This window comes from Hyaena hyaena, unplaced genomic scaffold (assembly GCF_003009895.1).
Source record: "Hyaena hyaena isolate Hyena2069 unplaced genomic scaffold, ASM300989v1 scaffold_65, whole genome shotgun sequence".
NCBI lineage: Eukaryota > Metazoa > Chordata > Mammalia > Carnivora > Hyaenidae > Hyaena > Hyaena hyaena.
The window spans coordinates 956,061-981,535 of NW_024080697.1; the positions used below are offsets into that span (position 1 = coordinate 956,061).

At 44.6% G+C, this 25,475-nt stretch overlaps 1 protein-coding gene across 3 annotated transcripts in view; it reads right to left on the bottom strand.

The window, feature by feature from the left end:
• Nucleotides 1–25,475, bottom strand: part of SYNDIG1L (synapse differentiation inducing 1 like) — a 45,134-nt gene that overhangs the window by 13,309 nt on the left and 6,350 nt on the right. For 2 of the 3 annotated variants that reach the window (XM_039232202.1, XM_039232201.1), the window contains exon 2: nucleotides 6,463–6,560. The gene's annotated coding sequence lies outside the window, so the exon portion shown is untranslated. Of the gene's footprint in view, nucleotides 1–5,897; nucleotides 5,973–6,462; nucleotides 6,561–25,475 lie in introns of those variants that run through there. The other variant, XM_039232203.1, reaches the window with a different exon arrangement.

Sequence of the window (25,475 nt, forward strand, 5' to 3'; positions counted from 1 at the left end):
GAGCATCCCAAGAAGGCTCTGCACCGTCAGCACAGAGCCTGACTCAGGGCTCAAACCTATGAACTGTGAGATCATGACCTGAGCTGAAATCAAGAGACGGACACTTAACTGACTGAGCCACCTAGGTGCCCCTGATTGAATTTTAAAGGAAGACTCTGAGTCATTCAGGTGAAACGATGTGAGAAGAGCATTTGCAGCTGAGAAACAGCACAGAAGTGTGAGGTAGTGGAATGGAAAGGAAGCCAGGGTGGTTTGGTGTTGATAGAATAAGGCAGGAGAGGTGGGAAGGCCTTGAATTCCATGCAGAAAAGTTTTCTTCTGTGGGAAGTGGGGAGCCATGAGAGTAGTAGCAAGAAAGTAACATGGTCATACCAGGTTTTAGAGCACTCTGGCTGGCTGCAGTGGATAGAATGCATTGAGGTGAATGAGAATGGAGGCTAAGAGTTCCATGAAGAGACTAGTATAAAAATGCAGGCAGGAAAGGATGAGGACCTAACCCTGATCTGTGGTAAAATGGATGGAGATGAACAGTCATACTCGAGGAGGAGTCAGGAGGCTGAATGAACAGAACTTTGTGACTAACTAGAAGTGAGGGAGAAGGGGGGAGCCTAGAATGACTCCCAGGCTTCTGGTTTTGTCAGCTAACTGATGCCAGACCAACTGACAGAAAATCCAGGGGAAAGATTGCTGGTTCAAAAAGGCAGCCCAAGGGGTACCTGGTTGGCTTAGTCGGCTGAGCGTCCAACTTTGGCTCAGGTCATTATCTCACGGCTCGTGAGTTTGAGTCCCACATCCAGCTTTGCGCTGACAGCTTGGAGGCTGCTTTGGATTCTGTGTCTCTCCCTCTCTCTCTGCCCCTTCTCTTCTCAAGCTCTGTCTCTCTCACTCTCAAAAATAAACAGACATTTAAAAAAATTAAAAAAGAAGGCAGCCTGAGCCCTAGCGATGACCTGTTCTCCCTCTTAAGCTTCTATTAAAGTGGTAAAGCATATATTTCTAAAAGAATGAAATCATAACAAAATTGAAAACAACAAAAAATGATATCAGTGGGACAGAAACACTGAGGAATTTCTGGAAGATACAGAGCAAATGAAATTCCTTGGTGAAGAAATAAGTGCAGAGACACCTGCAGCCCCAAACAGAATAAGAAGTAAGAATAAGTCTCATTCAAGGGGGAGGTCTGTTAGAGAAAGAAACTTACCCAGTTTCAGAGAAAATCCATACTGGTTGCCTATGCTAGTCAATACCTTTCTTTATTCATAAGTTTGAGTGGACACCAAAGAATAATGAAGAGCAACTATATGAAAATAAAAGAGAAGGATTAAATACACAAATGGAACAATCGACCCAATAAGATCAAAATCATTCAACTTCTAGAAGAGTTATCTAAATTTTTTTCAATTCATATCCTCTGGGAAAAAAAAAAAAGAGGACATTTGTAGCCACAAAATGAGAGCAGTCTGCTATGAAAAAGGAACAAAGAACATGAAAGTGTTTTGGAAAACGAAAATGACTTGTCTAAATTTTCAAAAATTTAGTAAAGTGGGGTGTCTGGCTGGCTCAGTCAGAAGAGCATGTGACTCTTGGGGATATGGGTTTGACCCCCATGTTGGGTGTAGAGATTCTTAAATAAATACAAATTTAAAAAATTTAATGGAAAAACTGGATAATAGGATGGACCCAGGTAAAGACTAAGTATTTAATGTGAAAGAACAAGCTAATGAAATTTCCCAAAACATAGAGCAAAAAGACAAGAAGACAGAACATATGAAAGAAAAGTAAAAGACATGGAGGGGAGTCCCAGAGGTTCAACATCCATCTAATAGGAATTTCAGAAAGACACAACAGAGACTGAAAGGGAATAACAATTAAAGGGACAGAAACAGGAAGTAGTTCCTGAGCTGAAAAAACAAAAGAATATTTATATTGAAAAGGCTCACCACGCACCAATCCAGTAAAATGAAACATGTGTGCACACACACACACACACACACACACACACACACACACACCAAGGAAGAGCAGGTGGGAAGAAGCGGATGAGTTGGGTCTTGGGATGCTAGGGTAGAAAATCCACCTGACAGTTAGATATATGCAGTTGAATCCCTGGATCATTGTCAGGGCTAGAGAGACAGTTGAGAATTATCAATGGAGCTATGAAGAGGAGAGGAGAGGGTGAAGGAGGGAACCCAGGAAAGAGAGATAGGATGGCTGGAACACTTCTCAGCTCCCAGGGGAGGCTTCCTAGGTACTTCCAGGGGACATCAGTCTACCTTCTTTTCTGTCTACTTTCACCCTGGGCTCCCATGGGCTAGACTGCACCACCCCTCAGAGTATAATCTATTGGCTTAGGGCCGGGTCTGTGGCTAACAAAGGTGAAAGTTACCAGGAGGATTGGGACAGTGGCACCATTACTCAAATTAGTCCATTTTCAGGCAGGAATCAAATCTTTATTCTTGCTGAAACAACCTGTCTCTTCACTGAAGCAGCTTGTTCCCAACCACTTAGAAGCAAATAGTGCATCTAATGGCAGAAGATAACACACCTAACGGAGAGAAGAGGTAGAGCATCAGGTCCTCACTCCCGCTTGGTTTGCTTGAGGAAAGGGGGTGGTGGGTGCTGGTGACAGCTGCAGGGAGGAGGGAGAGAGAATAAAGGAGGAGTAAAGAGAAGAGAGAAACTAAATACAAAGAGCAGGGATGAGATTAGGGATGAGATTTGTCTTTATTGTCCCCCACCTTGCTGCAGAGGGGACCTTGCTCCAGGCAGGATGCCCACCAAGCCCCTGAGAAGAAAAGGGGGTTAGAAAATGACAAAGGTTTAGAGAAATGGGTTGTTTCTTCTACTTTCTCCCTGGAGTGGTGTACTTTGGGACTGGAAGTCCCTCTAGGACTCACAGATGAATTGGCCTTTGAACTTGAAGGTAATTAATAATGTGCAGATGTCTCTAGATATTTTATTCTCTGCTTTTGTCATATATGTGCCACCCAGCATAAGGGACCTACATGTGTGTATTTCAATGTTTCAGTCTCTCTCTCTCTCTCTCTCTCTCACACACACACACACACACACACACACACGTCATTTCTTAATGACCATGTTACATTTATCTATTCCTTTTCTTTAGATTTCCCCCCCCACCCAGCCCCCGGCCCCAGATAACTAGGATCACTTAATCATGTGCCAGGGCTGACTCTCTTCTTCCCTTTGAGGCATTGCTGAGGGGGCCTAGCAGAGAGGCCCAGTAGAGAGTTGGCAGGTGGGAAACACAAGGAGTAGCCATTGGGTAGTTTTCCCTGGTTGAGAGAGGAGCCAGATGTGTCTACCAGGGTGACAAGAGATACCCTGCACTCTGACAACTCTGAGAACAGCTGCAGAAGGGGGTGGTGCATTGTTCTAGCCCCAGCAGGAGCCCAGCACCCCCACAGACTAGTCTTGTAGAAAATAAAGCCCCTCTCTATGCTTGCTGCACTATGCGGTTGCCATTACTTTGTTATGAGGGTTAGTGACTATCCATTAATTCTAGAGAGCTGATTTTTGCCAGTGCTGCACCAACAGCTGGGAGCCAGAAAGTGCTGACATGGGGTGGGGGTTGGCGGTTGATCCCCCACATTGGCTGGGTGCTTAAAGGGTAAGTCATGGGGGTCACTGGCATGCCTTACTCAGCTCTAACCAAGTGCCAATTAGCTAAGGTTTTTCCGACCATTGGCTGGGCCTGCCACAGTTGAAGAAAATTATTGTCAGAGAAGCACATTTTGTTTTCATATATATAAAAAAAGCTCTCCCCGGGGATGGATCTCTCCTGACTGTCCCCTCCTCTAGTCTTCTTAGGAGAGGGGATCCAGCCAGGCAGGGTCCCTAGGAGAAGGTGGCTAAGAACTGGGTCCCTGGCCCTTGGCTACTCACAAGGGATAATGTGAGGGGGGCTCCTTTCCTGGACCCTTGGTCTGCAGGCAGGGGCCCTCCCAGCTCTGCAACTCTGTACACACTCATGGCTTTCCCAGGAAAATAAAGAAGAGAGGGGGATCTTAAAGAAACATCAGAAATATAAATGGCTTTTTCAGGTTCTTATTGCTTCCTCCTACTCCATTCATAAAATCCAGTTCTCTGCTGAAAGGACATTAACTTAGTCTTAAAACCAGGTTAATGAAGTTGGTATGCTCTGTTCAAGAACTGAGAGATTTGTGGTCTCAAGATGGCCAACAGAGAGACTCCCAGAACATTAGGAATGTTAGAACTTATCTAGTCCAACCTTCTTTTACCGATAAGAAAACTGAAGCCTACAGAGGGGAAGGACTTTGCCTGAGTCTGTGGCAGATCTGGGACCAAACATGGGGCTCCTGACTCCAATCAAAAGCTTTTATTCTGAGATATTTTAACACTCCATTCTCTTATTTTACACCCAATTATTGAGTCCTTACTATCTTCCAGGTGCTATGGGGGAGGGGAGGTGTGCAGGGAGGCAAAGAGATGAAAACAACACAATCCTTGCCTTCAAGGAGCTGTTTCCTCAGATCTGTGATTCTTGGGGGGAAAAAGGCAATGAAAACTGTGAGTCAGACTCTCACCCTACATTATCTTCTATAGGTGATGATGAAAGAGAAGGGAGGAGGGAGCCCTTTTGATGCCTCAAGATTTATAAGTTGGGTTTCACAGATTCTATGACCCCAGGGAGGTCAAAGACAAAGGAAGCCATGGCCAGGCTAGGAGAAAAGGGTAGAGGTAACAACGATTGGATCACTTCCAGCCAGACTGGCTAGTGGACAGAAACAGTGACAGCAGCTCATGCTGGTATGATGACCTACAGATGACAAGCCTTCAATCTGGTACATTGTTTCATTGAGTCCCAAGGCAGTTCCCTGAAGTGGCACAGCAGCTACCTTGTCCCCACTTGAGGGATGAGGAAACTAAGATTCAGAGAGTTTCAGGGAACTGGCCTCAAGCTGATAAATGCCAGCGCTCAGCCAAGAACTCCTAGTCTAGTGCTCCTTCTATGGGGGGGGGAGGGGGAGGGATTTGTGCTTGGTTGAAATAATAGGGACAAAGCAGTGGTCAGCCACAGTGATAGGCCAATCTTCCTCTACGCAGTTTTATTTTGATCTCTACATTCTGCCACTCAGAGAACTCTGCTCTGAAGAATTGGAAGCACTTTGCAGGCCTGAATGAGCTCATTCAGCACACTCTTGCCAGAAAGAGGGCGGACTCCAAATGGAGGCTCTGTCTAGGGTGACCAGGATTTGGGCACATACTAGAAAACAAGGCTCAGGTACCCCCACTCTTTGCCCTCATGCACCAAAACCAGCCTCCTTCCGTTAGAGTCAAGAGCGCCACAGGAAAAAATGAAGGTATTTTCTGGTACCTACTTCCTTCCCTGGAGAAATGGGTTAATCAGTCCTAAGGGGCCTGGCCCATCCTCAGCCCAAGGGCCATTAGCGGGCAAAGAAATCTTGAGGCGTGGGGCGAGGGGAGGAACACAGCCACTCCAGTCACCCTGAGGCGCAGGCTTGGGGAAGAGAGGGATGCTTAGTTCAGATTTCCCTCATGAGCAAAACCATGGTGGGGACTGGGGTACAGGAGTCCAGGATACTCTCCTTACCGTTCTTTGTGGGCAGGGTGTCTAAGAGCTGTCTCAGGTTGGGGTTAAGGCCTGGTGGTATGGGGTCAGAGTGCCCAGGTGCCTACTTGGGCCCCAGTCCCACAGGCCCCTCCTAGCATCCCCAGCCTGTAGGGTGAGGGGTAGGGATAGACTTGGCAGTGATCTCTTGCGGAGCGAAAAGATGCAGTCAGCAGGGAGGAAGAACCCCCATCCCTGAGAGGGGTCCCACTATGCTCCCCAGCTCGATTCAGCCTCGGTGTCTCGCTCTGGGTTCCCGCTGCGCCCCCAGACGGCCCCTTACCTGTCCCGCCGAGGACGGTCCCGCCTCCTCCGCGGGGCTCGGGGGCCCAGCATGGGCCGGTGAACGACGGCGCCCCCGCCTTGCGGCCGCTGTGGAGCTCCCAGGAGGGCGCCTCTGCTCCCGGCCCCGGGTCCCTGCCGCCGCCGCCGCCGCCGCCGCCGCCGCTTCAGCACCGCGGACAGCTCCCGCCCGCCGCCCGGCGCCGCCGCCCTCCCCGCCCGGCGCGGTCCCGGGAGCCCCGCATCTTGGCCCGGCCCCGCCGCCGCCACGCAGCCCTTAGCCCGGCCCGAGGCGGCTCCGCGCCGACTTGGGAGAGCAGAGAGGAGGATCCCCCTCCTCCCAGCCTGCCGCCGCCGCCGCCGCCGCTGCCGCCGCCTTTCTCCCCTCCGTCTCCCTTCCACGCTCGGGAATCAGCCCACCAGGCACTCCGGACCCAGCTCCGGGGCGGGGCGGGGCGGGGCGGGAAGTCAGGGGAGCCCAAAGGAGGCTGCGGAGCGAGGGGCGCACAGCTGGAAAGGTCTCTGATTCCTGGAGCCGAGCTCCTTTTATCAGCCCTTCTCCTTACCCTACTTCCCCATTCCCGCAGGAACGATGGGCGGCCCTGGGGTTTCTTGAAGTATTTTGGAGCTCCTAGGTTCCCAAGCTCTGAGTTTTAATATTAACCTAAAGAGAAGAAAACAAGCAAACAAAAAGCATTTATTGAGCGCCTACTATATACCAGACACCATGTCAGGTTTTTATGTTTTTAACCAATATAATCTCATTTAATTTTCTTAACTCTATGAGGCAATATAATCCCTCCCCTCTCCCTGCCCTTCCCCCTCCATTTTACACATGAAGAAGCTGTCCTCAGAGATTAAGTCTCTTGATTTGGAGACAACAGTGCTGTGCCGGCAAGTGCACAGGCTTTAAAGACCATGGGCCTAAGGTTTGGTCTTAGTGTCTCACTAACTGTATAACCTTGAGCGAGTTAACCTCTCAAAGCCTTGGGTTTCTCATCTGCAAAGTGGGGGAGCTGTAGCCACTTCATAGGGGTCATATGAGGACAAGATGAGATGACAAATGTGACATATTGGTCTCAAATAGGCCCTTAGTGGGTGCACATTCTCCTGAGTTCTCCCAGAGGGAGAGCTGAGATCTGAGCCCAGGGCTTCTGTCTGCTTTGTCTCTCCTACTGTGCTGCTCTTTATCTGTCCCCCTCCATCCTGCATCCTGGTTTCCTTTCCTTTTCTTTCGTTCTTTCTTTTTTTAATCATGGGGATACCCTCATCTTGAGGGTATTACAAGAAGATGGGGACTATTTTTCAAGCTCCATGCCAGGTCGTGAGTCTCACTACAATATCAGGGGGCTTGGGGGAGGGAGAGTTTCCCCATTTTCTGAAGGCAAATAGGGGCAAAGTAAACCCCAGAGCAGAATGAGCAGGGGCTGGGGGGTGGAAGAAGGCACTGGGGACCAAGCTCTGGCAGTGGGAGTTCCCTCGCCTTCTATCCAAGGATGTTACACTGAATGGTGAGCTCCAGGACCCCTTCACTCCCACATAACATGGAGCATCTGGGACAGTTCACTTTAGTTCCCAGCATGCACTGTAGGAGCCAGGAGTCCCTGTCATGGAGTTTGGGTCTCCTCTCTACTGGACAGAGAACTCCCTAAACCTTGTGCTGTGTCTCAGGGCTGGGCTGATAGTGGTGTTTAACTGATTGGGTGCTAAATATATTCTTGTTCTTCTTGCCCCTGCCCTATTAGAGTGGAGGCCCTGAGACTAGGAAGGTTCTTGGACCACTCATCTGGGGCCCATAGAGCATCTGCACAGGCATTTCTCCTCTCTCCCCCCTCCCACACCCAAGGCACTGTCCCTTGAGTCTATGCACCCTCTTGCACTTTTGCTCTCCCCTGGCCTTCATCTCACAGGGCCCCATGGCCCCCTACTTGGCCTTGACTCCTCTCTGCTCCTTCCCTCCCTACCCTGGCTTTGCTCCATGCCTAGGCTGCATACCGAATTACTAATCAAAAGGATAATAAAAAAGCCAGTGAAGCAAAAGCTGGATATAAATTCCAAATACTAATGTTGATAATTATATGCTGTTGCCTGGAGGGAAAACTTGTGGAGCGGCCCCTGATGTTGTGTCAAGGACCCTGGCCTGGGCACCAAAAGACCTGGGTTCTGGTCTGGTTTTCATCATGAATTGGCATAGCCTAATCTCCATGGACTTTCGCTTCCCCAGGATTCTGAGCCTCCTCAGCAGCTTTGAAGACACTGTAGGGGCAATCAGCACCATGCGAAATTTGTGACAGAGAACACGGGCTAATGCAGTGGTGAGTGTTTCTTTTAGGGAATTTCCCTCACAAGATCTAAGGGGTGGTTCAGGAACTGTAGAATCAACAACTATGCAAAATTTCCATTCCACGTTCCACTCCCTTCTTTCCTTCCTCCCTCTTTTCTCCATCAGGCATGTCCTGCTATGTAATGAAGGTCTGCTTCTCTGCTAGACCCTGAGAATATGAAGTATAAACCATAGTCTGGGTTCTTGAAGGAGCTGCCATGAAGGATGATGAGGTAGGTAAACATGTTAACCAGCAATTCCAAAACATTGAAATAAATATTATCACGGGGTAAGTGAAAAGTACACAGAGAAGGAAACAATTAGCCTTGCCTGAAGAAGTCCCAGCAGGCTTCCTGGAGGAGGTGACATTTGAGCTGAGTTTCATTAAACAATGAGACATTCACCAGGAAGGCCAGGAGAGGAGGAAATTCTGGAAAGAAAGGCTGGAGAGGAGAGATGAGGCTGGAGGACTGGCGAGGAAGCTACAGCAGAGTCCGGGAAAGAGACAGTGAGAACTTGAACAAGGCAGAGTCAGAGGGATGGGGAACAGAGGATGGGTTTGAGATGCTTCTGGGAGAGAACAGAGAGGAGACATTGGTTGTAAGAAAAGGGGAGAGGCACCAAGGGTAACATTGGGGCCTCCTGTTGCTGGGTATCTGATGTTATCTACAATTAGGCATTGGGAGGGAAGGAAACTTTGATTACCCTTGGTAATGCTGCTGACTGCCATAAACTCCTCAGTTTCTAGGCCTTTACACTTTCAATTTTATTCTCCCTTTAGTTCCTAGATATTTTTCTTTTTTTAATTTTTAATTTATTTCTATTTTAAAAAAATATTTATTTTTGAGAGAGAGAGAGAGAGCGCGCACATGCCTATGAGGGAGAGGCAGAGAGAGAGGGAGACTGAAGATCCATAGTGGTCTCTGTACTGACAGCAGAGAGCCCCCATGTGGGGCTCGAACTCATGACTGTGAGATCATTACCTGAGCTAAACTTGGATGCTTAACTGACTGAGCCACCCAGGCGCCCCTCTCTGAAATTTTCTTAAGCCAAAAAAGTCTCCCATCTTACCTTGATTGTCTTAGTAGAAGAGAGAACGGCCCAGGCTTGGGCTGGGAGAGCTCAGTGGGACAGAGGAACCCTGAAAGTCTTCCTGGAGGAGAGAGCAGGTGTCCTAGCTGAAACTAAAGCAAGGTCTGTAGAGAAGGGAAGGAGTAAGGCATTGGGTGAAAGCTTGGGAGGAAATGCCTTTATGTCTTGTTTTGCTCCCATCTCTCTGATATTCCCCAAGCAGAATCTGACACAGTGGACTCTGTTTATGTTGGTACTAGCTCTGGTTGCTAATTTCTCTCCACCTGAGGATTTTTCTTCATAAGCTCTTTCATGCACAAACTCTTAGCTCTTTATACAAGGGGTTGATTTGCTCACAGCATTCCCTAGGGGATGTAAATCAGCACCAAGTGTGGGGATATCTTCTTCATTCGCTACATCAATAGGCCACACAGTAGAAGGACTCTCCCCATAAAAAGGAAGGTGAGTCTTACTCCCAGCCCAGTGGGCTCAGTGCCTCTGAGTCAAAACTCGTGGTCAAGGTCACATAGCTGGGACCTACAAAGCCCTGGGTAATGGGGTGGGAAGGAGACAGGCTGGTATAGAGTACAGGGTCAAGTGGACCTTTGGACTGCCCAGCAGCTGAATCCTACCCCGTGGACATGGCTCCAGAATGACATGACTCCAAGAAGGGGTTCATTTCTGGGTATAAGCGGGTAGTGGGAATGAATTCTTGACTCTGTACTGGAGAGAGAACCCTGGAGATCCTCACTGCTTCTGCGTCAGGCCCTTTTGTTAGAGGCAGACCCCCACCCCTCCAACAATGAGGTCTGTAGTGGTCTGTCTCTCAAACTTCTTTGGGCAGCTTTGGAAGTCCCACAGCTATCCACTTCTCTCCATAGGAGACTGCAAAACTTAAGATGAGGCAATTTTTTTAGCAGCACACCAATTCATGCAGGGAAAGAAGCCAGGAGAGTTCTCAGCACCAGTCCTGTCCAACTTCTTGCTTTCCTACTGAGCACTGGTTCACTCAAGCCTGGGAGCATGGTTGTTGCTGCCGCTTTGAGAGGCAAAGCCAGAGCATGAGGAGGCAGAACACGGCAACCACAGACTGCACAGCTCAGAACTCCATCAACATCAAATCTGGCATCCACAGGCTGCCTTGGGGGCATGTGAGCGCTTGCTCACTGGCAGAGGGACCTGCACTGCTGGCACTTTCCCACTTTCCCAGAGCAGGATGTGTGACTGCATATGTGCCGGGGGGGGGGAGGGGCTGGGGGGTGAGATTTATCAGCAGTGGCAGCCACACCAGGTCTTTCCTCCGACGCAATAATGAAAATGAAAATGAATGGAAGACTAAGAGTGCTTTCTATCTGCCTTCCTCTATACTTTTTGAAGCATTTGCTCAGCTCTTAATCTCATTTGACTCGTATAAATGTGTCTCCTTCCCAGGCGACAGATGAGGAAAAGGAGTCCCAGAGAAGTTAAGTAACTTCCAACCTGGGGAAAAAAGTCAGAGATCAGTACTGAGCCAAAGGAAGAAGAAAGGAGACTGATGCACGATTCTGCCTTATTTCTGTCCTTGAAGCTACAGTCAACCAGGTAAGGTGAAGACCTCATGGGGAGGCCTTCTCTGCCTTCACCCTGAACTGAGACAGTAAAGAGTGGGTCCCAAATTCTTGCCAGGGCTCCCTGCTGCATGTGTCTCTGTGTCCAATGTATGGATGACAAAAATGACCCTTCACTCCTCCCCAGATCAGGGTTTAGGGAGGGCAGAGAGCTGGAAGGGAAAAGGGCTATGAAGAACACCTTCCTAGAGAAGCTGGAGTACTTTTATATTCTTCAGCTCAGAATAAGCAGGAGAAACCCATTCTGGATGCCTACTCTGTGTCAAACACTTACCTTTTAATCCTCAAAACAATTCAATTAGGTTGTTTTTAATCAAGGCTCATGGAAGTTAAATTAATGTGCCGATGCATACATCCAGCAAATACAGGCAAGATTTGAAGCCATTTCTGTCCCTGCTGCCAAAACTGGGTCCTCTCTATTCTCTTCACCAGCAACCCTGCTTACCCCCTTATTGCCCAAGGGATTGGGACATTTCATGAGGGAGCAGAAAAAGAAACCTGAGGAAACAACCTCAAATTGTAAAAAGAACCTCTCTGAATGTCCCTTCCCCTCCGGTGGAATTGGAATGGCACAAGGCCCCAAATTGGCTGCTGGGTCAGGAGCTTATACTTGCCTGCCGGAGGCCGGCTCCAGCAGGTCCAGGGGTCCCTGAGGATGGACGGTGTTGGCAAGAGAGGGAGTGAGAGAGCCCTGAGATTCTCTCTGATCACCAGACAGGCATCTCTGTCCTGTCGGTTTTGGTGTCTTTATTTATAGGTCAAATGTTAACATGGCATCAGAAAAAGGAAGTTTTACAATGGATAGTTCTCTGGGATAAGATATTTCTGGAAAATGTACAGAAACAGGTTTTATAGAAGTCTTCTTGCAGAGCTGCCCCAATTATAGTGAGGTTGAGTAATTAAGAAAATAACAGCGTGTTCACACTTTAATAACACTAAGATTAAGTCATAGGTTTGTAGATACTCTTATCCATCCTCATCACAGTTGCCAGGGTAAGGGAAGGTGTTTGTGCAATGTAGGCCTTAGAGAAGGGGCTGCTATACATCACCAGTTAGCAAAGGTGTATGAGGTAACTTAATCTTCTGCCCTTATCTGTTCCTTTTCTCTAAATTAGGCTCTTTGTCTCTGGGCAAGACTTGATTTTCCAGTTATATTCTTTATAGCACCAGAGAACCAAACATACCTTTAAAGAGTTTAGCTCATTTCCAATACATAGAATAGCCTCTTCGAGTGCATTTACCTTTGTGTCTAGTTTTATGATTTCTTGAATAGCTAGGGCATGAGAGACATTTTTGGTTAGCTGATTTATATGCTGAGCTGTATGAATATCTTGGACTAACGCAATGGTAGAAACAGGATTGTACATGTAAAGATCAGTCTTTTATGAGTAAGGGTCATTAGACTGTTCATAGCTCGAGGGAAAGTATGGAAGGAAACAGGACCTGCTGGAGACACTATGTCTGTTCCCATAATCGAAAGAAGAAGTTCCCACAATAAGTTTCTTCACAAGGTGCAATCATCATACCAGGGCCAGAGTAAGAGTACAAGTCACTCCTCATATTGATCAACAAGGTGCCTTAGGGGTCGGTGCTCAAGCAGAAATAATTGAGTGGGGGTGGATATTGGTCGTCATCTGATTGGCAAGAGACTGTGCAAACTTGCTTTAACCTCACCAGGAGTTTTCTCGACTAGTGGGCTCAGAATGGCTCCCAACATTTGCCAAACTCTGAGGCTGAGGTTTTCATGTGCTTTCTTCGTTTACCTCCCTTTTGTTCTTCCTTAATTCTTCTGATGTTCCTTTTGAGTGTCATGGCCTGACTCAGCTGGTTAAGGAGACCCAAGGGTGAATGGGTGGGGGAGGAAGGAGCAGTGGTAATACAGCCTTAGGGGCTGGCAGGGTGTGCCAGCAAAAACGAAAATGACAAATTCCAGGGGGACATGAAACACTCAGCCTGCTGTTTTTCTCTCCCAGAACACCCCTCCCAAGATCCCTTCTTTTCTCCTGCTCTGGAAGGTGTGAGTGTGTGTGTGTGTGTGTGTGTGTGTGTGTGTGTGTGAAAGGGACAAGAGATAGGTCCTCAAAGTTACTTGCAGTTACCAGCTTCTTGATCCCTGGTCCCCCACACTCCCTGTACACTTGGGGCTTCCACATAAGGCCTTGCCTCACAGTGAGCCCACATTTGGTTCCATTACAGCCTGTGCCCCATCTGTCATGCACATCTCGATATTCAATCCTCTTCCTTCAGCTCCCAAGCCTGCTATTCCAGCACAGACCTTGGGCACTGACTCCATTAAACTGGCAGGGTTCTGCTGTGTCAATGAGAATGCTAAGAGTGAAGGTGGTGAAGGCACACTGTGCCAGGTTGGGCACTGGAGAGCTAGCAAGAGGGAAGTACGGTAGATGACAGAGAGAGAGCTGGATGGGCGGATGGACGGATACACAGATAACAGATGATCTAAGTGCCTGCCATGTGTCAGGAACTGGGCTAAGAGCTTTCTGTGCATTATCTCAATGATCATCTATTAAATATATGAAAGAAGCATTCGCTCTATAATATAATTCGGATTCATTCTCAAATAATTTAATAAGTGCCCGGCATTGTGCAAGATGCTTTCTAAAGTCTTTTTTTTTTAATGATTTTTTAAACATTTATCTTTGAGACAGAGATAGAGAAAGCATGAGGAGGGGAGGATCAGAGAGAGAGGGAGACACTGAATCTGAAACAGGCTCCAGGCTGAGCCAGCTGCCAGCATAGAGCCCGACGCAGGACTCGATCCCACAAACTGTGAGATCATGACCTGAGCCGAAGTCGGACGCTTAACGCACTGAGCCACCCAGGTGCCCCACTATAGTCTTAATGCTAATCCATTTCTTCTGCCTTAAGAGAATGATTACTGGAGGGATTCCTAGCACTTGCCTGAAAAGGGACTGTAGAAGGGATAGTAGAAAGAGTGTGAGTCTTGGCATCAGTCAGGCTAGAGTTCAAATCATGGATGGTTTGTCAATACAGGTTTGTTGTTGTTTTTTTTTTTTTTGGAAAGCAATTTGACACTATGTATCAAGGGCCAAAGTAAATCCAATGTTGGTAATCTATCCTAAGGCAATACTAACAGGTAATATTTATTGTGTAACTACTACATGTCAAGACTGTTCTAACTGCTTTAGATGAATCATCTTATTTAATTTAAACAGCAACAGCAGGAGGAAGGTACTATTATCCTACTGTACAGAGGTGAAACCCAAACATACCCAACCCTCGAAGGGTAAAGCCCAGATTCTAATCAAGGTAGCCAGGCTCCAAAGCCTCACTTATCAACACTACACCATACTGACTGTATAAGCTTTGTACATAAAACTGCCCATTACAGTATAATTATCATTGCAGGAAATTTGGAACACATATAAATGTCTAAAAAACTGGGCAAATTTAAATAATTATTGTTAACTCTTTAAAAATACCATGAGGGAAATGCTTATGTTATAATATGAAGTAAAAAAAGCAGGCTACAAAATTATACATGCAGTATAACCACAAATATGCAGTAGAGTCCAGAAAAACATCCTAGGATGAATTAAAGTAAGATTCTTTTAAGGGTTATCTCTGGATAGAGGCAACTATGGTTCATTTAAATATTTCCCCCTTTTTCCTGTACTTCCTAAATTCTCTGCAATATACATGCATTACCTTAAAATTATTTTAAAACTTACATAAAAATAAGTATTTACTGAAGAAATGATTGGTCTGTTGGGTGCCTTTCGAAGACTCATCTCTTTTAATCTCAGCACTGGCAGCAGGAACAATGGTAGGGTTGGTGGGGGGTGGTGACCTCTACCCCTGGCTTGCACAGTGGGAGAATTATAGTAAATGAGGTCACATTTCTAAAGGGTTATGTTCCCCTTACAGCTGGGCGGACTGAAGCTCTAGTGATCCTCATAGAAAAAAGGAAGGCGAAGAAGAGAACAGCAGGAAGGATGCAGAGAGCGGGACTCACAATGGTAGGAGAGAAGACGGAGGTGGGGGAGACAGCTTGGGGGCAAAAGGGGAAGAGATCAAAGAAAGCAGGAGCCCAGAGAAGGGCTGGGGAGCTGGGAGGGGTGAAAGAGCTTAGTGGGGGCAGACAGACAGATACAGACACACACACAGCAACCTGGTAAGAGATATAAATTCTCTTGACCCACCAGCGTTCCCGCTAAACTTCAGTGCACTGTCCCAGTGTTACAGAAACCATTTTCTACAATGAAATGATGCTTCCACCTCGGGGAAGCCTTTTCCTGGGCTTGCAGCTTGAATCTCTTCTAGTCGCCTGGCTGTTCCCCAGTCCCCAAGGCCCTAGCCAAGAAGGACCTATCTGCACTGTAGCCGCTGCAATTTTCCAGGGACAATTAGACCTATCCCTGTTGCAACCATTCAATCAATGTTGGGAGCTTTGGTACCCATGGACGGGCATCATGGCATAAACCCGGGATTAGCACCCAGAACACAGTTTGCAAAGGCTGCCTAAGGCTTCCAGTTTGTAAATTAAGGTATAAAGAACAGGATAAAAACCATGGAACGATGCGAGATCTGTGGCTGTCATCTAGAATCTGCCACAGGGAAAGAAGTGAGGCCCAGAGAGAGAAAGGAGCTGGCCAAGGCCAAAACCTGGTTGGCGGGGGAGATTGGGCTTTCTGATTTCTTCCAGTAGACAATCCCTTATGAGTGATAGTTTTTGTCTGTTTTCAAATGACCCTACCCTTCATTTACCCTTATAAGATGCCCCTGAGGCAGGTAACCCAGGAGCCAGCCCTTGTTTTCTGAGTAGAAAAGGTACAGCTCAGAGGGGCCATGGAATTCTCCCGGTATCAGTGGGCTGATTGATGATGTGCTGGGGCTCAGACTAAATCTTCTCAAGAACATGAGTGCTGGGCCACACACCATCGTGAGGAACTGTCAGCCATGGGAAGTTAGGAGCAACTTCAGTTTCTGCAGTTTGCTGGAGTCTTCAGGCCTAAGTTCCTCCTTGGGGGCAGCCTAGAAAGTATTAGAAGTGGAGGGAGTGTGTCCCAGTTTCTGCTGTGACATTCCGGTTTCTACCATGAAATCATTTGCATGGCTATAGTTCTGATGTGGGGCCTTAAACCCGTTATCGCTGATAACCACTGGTCGAGCACTAACTATAGACAGGGAACAGAGTATGTTCTGGGGATACACAGAAATATAAGACATGGGCCTGGTCATCAGAGACACGATTATTTTACCTTTGGTTTCTAAATTTTTTTAAATGTTTTATTTATTTTTGAGAGAGAGAGATTGAGACAGTGTGATCGGGGGAGGGTCAGAGAGAGAGGGAGAGACAGAATCCGAAGACAGGCTCCAGGCTCTGAGCTAGCTGTCAGCACAGAGCCTGATGCGGGGCCTGAACCCATGAACCGTGAGATCATGACCTGAGCTGAAGTCGGATGCTTAACTGACTTAACCCAGGTGCCCCTATTTTAGCTTTGGAATAAGATCAAGTGCATTCAAATACAACAAGATGAGAAGTCTGAGATCTCTCAGTGTGGTCTGCCTTCACATATACTGTTTTGCTTCTTTGAAATCTCCTACTGCACCCACCTGCCCAACTCAGGTGTTTCCTCCTTGGATGTCTTTTCTTCTGCTCCTGGATTAGATTCCTCTCTACTGGCTTCCTATATCTTGTATTTCCCTCTACCGCAGCACCCAACACACCAACCGTACTTTTAAATCTTACCTGTCTCTCACTCCCATCTCTAACTCTAAGCTTCGAGGAAGAGGATGGGGCTGTATTTTCCATCCCTGTACCTAGTTTGTGTCTGACACAGCAGACACTTAATAAATACGTGTTGAATAAGGAAAAGCAGCCATTCTGCTTCTGCTGTCTCCAGCATATAAGCTCTAACGTCCCTTGCAGCTCTAACCTAGTGTGACTTTATGTTACCATTTGAGGCATTGTATTTTAGTCACAGTGGTCTCAATTTCATTGAAGCTAGACATGACTTCACTTAGCAGTAATGGAAGCCACCTCACTGTTCCCCTCCTTTTCTCCTAAAGGACCTAATGATAATCCGAGCATGAGTATCAGTGGGAACATGTGGCTTATTCACTTTCCTTTTATTAGAATGACAGGGCTTGGCAAAGTCCACCAGGAACTTTCTGTCCACTCCTAGCATAGTCTCTGCCTAGTCACCTTGTTGCTGGGCAGGTGCAGTTGGGAAAATCCGGTGGCTAGGCAACACAGAACACTCAGGAAAGGAAAACAGCTAGAAACATTTGCAGATTAGAAAGGCAAGGAAAACTTGATAGAAACAAACATTCAAAGTACCTGCCAGGCTTTTAATACTGTCAGAGGAGGAGAGCCTGGAGCCAGCTGGAGGAAAAAGATAAGGAACACATTTATTTTCTCTACCCAGACCACATCAACTGCCCCCCAACCCCATACCTTCTGTTTTACTGTTAGAAAAAATGGTCGCATTTCTCAGGCAAGCTGCATTGTGCCAATCTCTCTCCATACTAAGGAAAACTGAGTCTACGAGGTTAGCAAATTTGTTTGGCAGCAACATTAGGATGTGCGGCAGTCCATGGTTCTGAGTTCCCACTGGGCCCTGAGGCATCTGAGTCTTAGCCAGGCTCTTCTGCCCCCATAGATGACCCAGCAGATGAATGACAGGAAGCGGCTAGGCTGTGGACAAAGAAGATTTGAGAGCCTGTTTGGAAATACAGGTCTACAATGTATTATCTGAAATCCCTGGGGTCAGATGTTTTTCAGAATTCTGAATTTTTCATCTTTTTAACAACGTAATATAATGTGTCTATGGTATATTATGTAAAACCCTTAGTGAGGTCCAGGGCAGCACCACATAATCAAGCACATTGATATTTCCTCAGAAAAAATGTGTGACTAGTCATCCCAAATATGATCAATAAAGATGTTAAGTAACCTCATGGCAAGTCAGGGTCTTCCTCCAAATGAGTTCATTCACATTAGTCTTACAAAAAAGCTTCTGGTCCTAAAGTGTTTAGGATCCAAAATTTTGGTTAAGGGATTGCGGTCCCACAGCAGTACCAGCCCATGGATTCCACCTCAGACCAAACAGACCTGCCAAATTTCCTAGGGTTGATCAAACTTTCTAAGCTTGTAAATTTCCTGACTGATGGTTGCAGGCAGGGGATGGATGAAGAATGAAACTAAACCAAAGAGAGGCAGCTTGAACCATGAGTCCTCAGACACCCCCCCCCCCCCCCCCCCCCCCCCCCCACCGACCAAAGATGCACAAGTATAAGCTTCTCTTCAGGAAAAATAGCTGATAACTCTGAAAGTATATAGCTGGACATCCTGGAAGCCTTGTAGATGGCATACAGATGGAGGCGTGGGGGAAGAGGCCATTCGCCTTTTTTTCTACCCACAAGCCTGACTACCCCTTGCTTCTGGGCAAGTTCACATCTCCTATCACATAAGCGTGAGCATAGTTGGCATTCCCGTGACGGGGGGAGAATATTTTGTCATCAGTACATAATAACGGTTATTAGCCCTGTGGACTGTGTGCTGCCTGCTAAGCTTCGTACAACTACTTGATATGCATTCTCTCTCCTCTCCTTACCACTATCCTGTGAGGCAGGATTGTCCCCATTTCACAGATGAGGAAACTGGAGCTCATAAAGTTTAAATAGCCCCCCTGAAATCAAAGGCTGGTAAATGGTGGAATCAAGGATTGAGCCCTTACCACCAAATTTTGCTGTGACTGCATTACTTTACCTCTTTTCCTTTGTCTTCATTATCATAGGCATTGGCTTGAGTGTGAACAAGGGGATTAAATTGCTGCTAGTATTGAATCAGTTCCACTTGTGGTAGGGTGTTTTTTTTTTTCTTTAAGTTTAGTTATTTATTTTTGAGAGAGGGAGAGCATGAGCTGGGTAGGGGCAGAGAGAGAGAATCCCAAGCAGGCTCTACACCATCAGCACAGAGCCTGACGTGGGGCTCAAACCCATGAACCGTGAGATCATAATCTGAACCGAAATCAAGAGTCAGACACTCAACTGACTGAGCCAACCAGGGGCCCCAGTTTGTGGTAGGATTTTAGTTAACTATCCTGGGAAATGACTTACGTTTACATTAACAGTATGTTTCAAGTTTTAAAAAATTATACAAAAAATAATTGTTCTTGGGGTGAGGGAGTAAAGTATAAAAGGCTGCTCTTGGCTATGTTCTCCCCAGGCCCACTCCCAAGAAATTATGGTTTACTGTGTATCCTTCTAGAAGTATATATGTACTTTTTAGTACATAGGAGATCATACATAGTTTACCATGGCATTTTTTTTTTTTTTGCCTTAATAATATATCTTTCCACGGGTGCTTGGCTGGCTCAGTCGGCTAAGCATCTAACTTCGGTTCAGATCATGATCTCATGGTTTATGGGTTCGAGCCCCACGTAGGTCTCTGTGCTGACAGCTCAGAGCCTGGAGCCTACTTCGGATTCTGTGTCTCCCTTTCTCTCTGCCCCTCCCCCACTCATGCTCTGTTTCTCTCTCTCTCAAAAATAAATAAACATAACATAAATTTAAAAAAATCTTTCCAGGTGTGCCTGCTGGTTCAGTCAGTAGCGTGTGCAACTGTTAATCTCCAGGTTGTGAGCTTGAGCTCCATGTTGGGTGTGGAGGTTACTTAAAGTAAATTAAAAAAATGTATCTTTCTATATCTTTTCTTAAAATTTTTATTTTTGAGAAAGAGAAAGACAGAGTGTGAGCAGGGAAGGGACAGAGGGAAAGGGAGACACAGAATCTGAAGCAGGTTCCAGGCTCTGAGCTGTCTGTCAGCGCAGGACCTGATGCAGGGCTCAAACTCATGAACAATGAGATCAGACCTGAGCTGAAGTCAGAAGCTTAAGTGACTGAGCCACCCAGGTGCTATGAGAGGGAGAGACACAGAGTGTGAGTGGGGGAGGGTGTATCTTTCTATATCTGAACATACAGAATACCTCATGTTTATTGTTATTAAACTAGACCCCCCAAGTGCCCTCCTCATACCTGCTGTTTCTTTCTTTAAGAAATATTTTATTTTATTTTTAAAAATAATCTCTACACCCAAGATGGGGCTTGAACTTACAACCTCAAGATCAAGAGTTGCATGCAGTCAGGCACCCCATATTAAACTAGTTTTTTAAAAAAATGATAAGGGGTACCTGGGTGGCTCAGTCAGTTAAATGTCTGACTTTGGCTCAGGTCATGATCTCACAGTTCATGGGTTTGAGTCCTGCGTCGGGGTCTGTACTGACAGCTAGCTCAGAACCTGGAGCTTGTTTCAGTTTCTGTGTCTCCTTCTCTCTCTGACCCTCCCCTGATCCCACTGTCTCTCTCTCTCTCTCAGAAATAACATAAAAACATTAAAAAATAAAATAAAATAAAATAAAATGATAAATATACTAGGCAAACAGTGGTGAAAGGAATGGATTTCCAGTTACTAGACTTTAAGACATATATGCATCACTGCTTGTTTTTGAAGGAGCTTACTATAGTGATTAAGAGCCTAGACCTAGAGCATTTTGAATTCAAAATGCTCTGTCCCACATAAACTCTGCAACTTTGGATAAAGTATCATTCTCTCTAAGCCTCAATTTTTTAAATCTGTAGAGTGGGTTTAATCATGGTACCTTCTTGTGGATTTGTATATCCTAGAAGAGAAATACAGTTAATGAGTTTAGTGGTTTAGTACAGGCCCTGGGACAGAACAAGTTATGTACATAGTTCAAATCTGCGGCAGCCACATTCTGGGCTCCTGGCTGGCTTGGTCAGCAGAGCATGTGACTCTTATCTCAGAGTCATGAGTTCAAGCCTCACATTGGATGTAGAGCCTACTTTAAAGAAAAAAGAAAAAAAAAAGGAGCCACATTCCTAATGCTAGAAAAATGTATAGGCAAAAAATATTTGCCTGTAGGATAGCCCCTAACTGATAGTTATGAATTCTTTTATCCTAGAAAGTGAGAATAGGTAGGTCCAGGGATCTCTTGCTCTCCACTCCCCTTTCTTCTATCATGAATTGACCATAGTAAAAAGTTTGAAGTTCACGATTTAAGGCAGATTGAACCTTGGACCTTGGATACTAAATTCCTGTCGAGAGTATGTATATGGAATTCAGCATTTAAAGCACTCAGTTTGGAGTTTTAGCTTCTAACCCTAAATCTACCACCATCTTGCTGAATGACCTTGGACAGATTGCTTCTTCTCACCAGAGGATTTCTAAGTCCCATTCAGCTTTAGGATTCCAGGATCCTGCTATGATATCCAGGATTCTGGTTTTGATTTCCAGGATTAAACAGATGTGGCTACAGGGAACTTATGTCCTTAGAAAGCTTCTGGTTAGCCTGGTTTTGGTGTTTGGTCCACTTGGGGAAGCAGAGTGCTGTTTAAGCATTGCAGGTTCTGGATCAGAAAGGCAGGTTCAAATTTTGACTCAGCCACTTCTTAGTTAGGCATATTACTTAACCTGTCTGAGCCTCAGTTTCCTTATTATGTAAATATGGAGTTAATAATAGTACTTATCTTAAAAGTAACACTTACGCTTTTTGATGCCTCATTCTGCACATATTTGTTGAGGGTTCACTGTGAGTCAGACGCTATGCTAGGTACTGGAATCAATGATGAGAAATAACAGATGGACTTACTGTCTAGCATGGAACACAGACAATGACACAATCTAAACTAAGAAATACAAAATTGCAACTGTGACAAGTGTGGCTAAGATTTGCAAAATGGTGTTATAAGAATCTATAACACAGGGATCTGTTGTGATCATGAATTTCAGGTAAGGTTTTCCTGGGAAGGAGATGTTTGCCTTGAGCCCTTAAGAGTGAAAAGAAAAGATATGACTTCTTTGAAAGACCGAGGTGTTTGATTTTAGTGTTTCCACGTGACATTAGTGAAACTTACATTCTAGAACTACAAAGTGGACTCAACCCTCTTGAAAAGGAGACCTAGAGGATAGCTGGAAGGGAAGAAATTAAAGCTACTTTCTTTAGGAGTCACAAGATCCCAGGGTCAGGGTCAGACAAAATTAGTAACTATGGTTAGGGGTGAGGGGTAAGGAGGGATGATTTCCCTATGAAAGTCCAAACTTCTATGGCATCTCTCCTTCAGCATATGTCAGTCAAAATCCACAAAGCTTTCATGAGCTACTTCAATTCACTGACTTCTATCAACTCCTATACCATTTAGAGCCCTATATAATTTATCAATTGCTTATTGAGGCTCTATTAAATCAAACAGATAAAACAGAATTTATTAGAAGGAATTTATAAGTTCAATTTTTACTCATTTTAAGATCAGTAAATGAGAAAAATGAGGCTGTTCTAATAATGTGAAAGAAAGAAAGAAGGAAAGAAAGAAGGAAAGAAAGGGAAAGAAAGAAAGAAAGAAAGAAAGAAAGAAAGAAAGAAAGAAAGAAAGAAAGAAAGAAAGAAAGAAAGAAATGAGGGAGGGAGGGAGGAAACCAGGAGATCTATTGGCCTCAGAAACCAACTTGTTTCTTTATTTTGTTTTGACTACAAAACAATTTCCAAATAATCATTCATTCAGTAGTTGCAAATAACAGTTTTAGGTTGCAGTGATGGGATATTCTTTAATTAGTCAGAGAGGAAAGAAGAACATTTATTCCAAGGCCTGCACAAAAATGAGCCTGTCCAGAGAACAAGCTGGTGTCCTGTGTGTGTGTGTGTGTGTGCGCGCACACACATAAATATACTAACTCAAACTATTTTATGAATACTATATTATCTGCTTGATTATATATTTTTATTTATTCCTTAAAACAACTCTATACAGTAATTGGTATTATCATCCCCATTTAATGTACAAGAAAATTAAGGCTCAGAGAGATTTCATTTCTGGAAACATGAACGTCTAGATACACTAGAAAAGCCAGTTACTGGAAACAACTAAAACTTTTGGGTATAATAATTTTAAGCCATCAATGATCTGGCAAGAAAGTAAAGAATCTACAGAGTGAAAGAAGGAACTCAAATAATTAAGCAGACTCCTGAAGCTGGCTATCACTCTGAGGATGTCTTCTCTTCTTAGTAAACTTAAGTTTTGAGATTTTGCAGAATTGCAGGACTCAGGAGACAAAGCCTAAGTGTTCCAAGGCTGTTGTATGGTTTGAGAAGAGGGAAAAATATTAATTTTTCATAGATTTCAATCATTTAAGCATGTGGAAGTTTTCTAAGATAATAATTAAAAGAATAATGATAGAGAACATATCTTCCAAACTAGTACCGGAAACAAATGGAGTGAAAAAAAAAGTCAAATAATGCAAAAGAAGTCAAGAAACAGGGGAGGGATAGATAGAAAGGATGAGACAAATGGAGTGTGCAAATTACAATCTAGAAATTAATCCAAATATTGTTTATTGCAATTACAACAAATATAAATGGATTAAATGCTACCATAAAAGATTCTCAAACTAGGTTAAAAAGCAACCCAGTTATATGCCATTAATTAATTAGTTTTAATTACTTTTATTTAAATAAAGGAGGGGAGCCTGTGTGGCTCAGTTGGTTCAGCATCTGACTTTATCTCCAGTCGGGTCATGATCTCATGGTTGGTAGGATTGAGCCATGCATCAGGCTCTGTGCTGACAGTGTGGGGCCTGCTTGGGAATCTCTCTCTCCCTCTCTCTTTGCACTTCTCCTCTCTCAAAATAATGGAATATTAAAAAAAATAAAGTACATTTTCTGACCATAATAGAATTATTATGGAGTACAATATTGGAAATCAACAACAGAAATATCTCTGGAAAATCATTAAATGTTTGAAAACTAAACAGCACACTTCTAAATAATCCATGAGTCAAAAATAATACATTTCTAAATAATCCAAAATTAGAAAATATTTTGAACTGAATAAAAATGACAACACAACGTATCAAAATCTGTGGAATGCCACTAAAGCAATACTTAGAAGAAAATTTATAGCAATAATCATCCAAATTAGAAATGAACAAAGATCTCAAAATGATGACCTCAGCTTCCACCTAGAAAAAGAAGGCAGATTAAGTCAAAATAAGCAGAAGAAAGGAAACAATAAGGATTAGAACAAAAATCACTAAAATAGAAAACAACAAAACAAGAGAGAAAATCAATGAAACCAAATGCTGGTTCTTTGAGAACACCAATAAAATTGATAAACCTCTGGCCAGACCGGGAAAAAAGAGGAAAGACACAAGTTACCAACATTAGGAATGTAAAAGATAACATCACTACATAGCAAAGGATAGCAAGGAAATATTATGAATAATATTATGCCGATAAATTTGACAATTTACATGAAATGGACAATTTCTTTAAAAGACACAAGTACCAAAGCTAACATGAGAAAAATGTATAACATGAATATTCCTATATCTATTAGAGAAATTGAATTTGTGGTTAAAAACCTTGTCACAAAGAAAACTCCAGGCCCAGACAGCTTCACTGGTAAATTTTATCAAACATTTAGTGAAGAAACAATACTTATTGTACATAGACTCTTTCAGAACATAGAAGAGAAGGAAGCATTTACCTATTCATTTTATAAGACCAGCATTATCCTGATAACAAAATCAGACAAAGACATTATAAGAAAAGAAAACCAAAGACCAATATCCCCCATGAATACAGATAAATTCTAAACAAAATTTTAGCAAATCAAATCTAATAGTACGTAAGCAGGATGATACATGATGGCCAAGTAGAGCTTATCCTAGTAATGCAAAGTTGATTTTACTTTAAAAAATCCATCAGTGTAATTCATCATATTAATCATATTAAAAAGTCTAATAAAAAAACCGTAAGATTTTCCTTAAAAATTTTTTCTTTATTTTTGAGAGACAGAAGAGCATGAGAAGGGGAGGGGCAGAGAGAGACAGAGAGAGACAGAGAGAGAGACAGAATCTGAAGCAGGCTCCAGGCCCTGGGCTGTCAGCCCAGAGCCTGACGTAGGCTTGAACTCACAAACTGCAAGATCATGACCTGAGCCAAAGTCAGACCCTTAACCAACTGAGCTACCAGGAGCCCCACTTTTATTTATTTTTAAAGTTTATTTCTTTATTTTGAGAGAGTAAGAGCAGTGGAGGGGCAGAGAGAGAGAGAGACAGGGAGAGAATTCCAAGAAGGCTCTGTGCTGTCAGCAGTCAGCACAGAGCCTGATGCAGGGCTCGACCTTGTAAACATGAGCTAAAATTAAGAATTGGAGGCTTAACCAAGTGAGCCACCCAGTTACCCCATGAGCCAATTTTTTAAAAATGTTTATTTATTTTTGAGAGAGAGGGATCATGAGCAGGGGAGGGGCAGAGAGAGAGAAAGAGAGGGAGACACAGAATCTGAAGCAGACTCCAGGCTCTGAGCTGTAGTACAGAGCCCCATGAGGGGCTCAGACTCACAAACCGTGAGATCATCACCTGAGCCCAAGTTGGACGCTTAACCAACCAAACCACCCAGTGAGTGAGACACACTCACCATGAGCCAATTAAAAAAAAATAATTGTTAATATATACATACCCTCCTGTTCTTTTTCTCTGGAGGACTCTGACCATCTATTACCCACTTCTTCCACT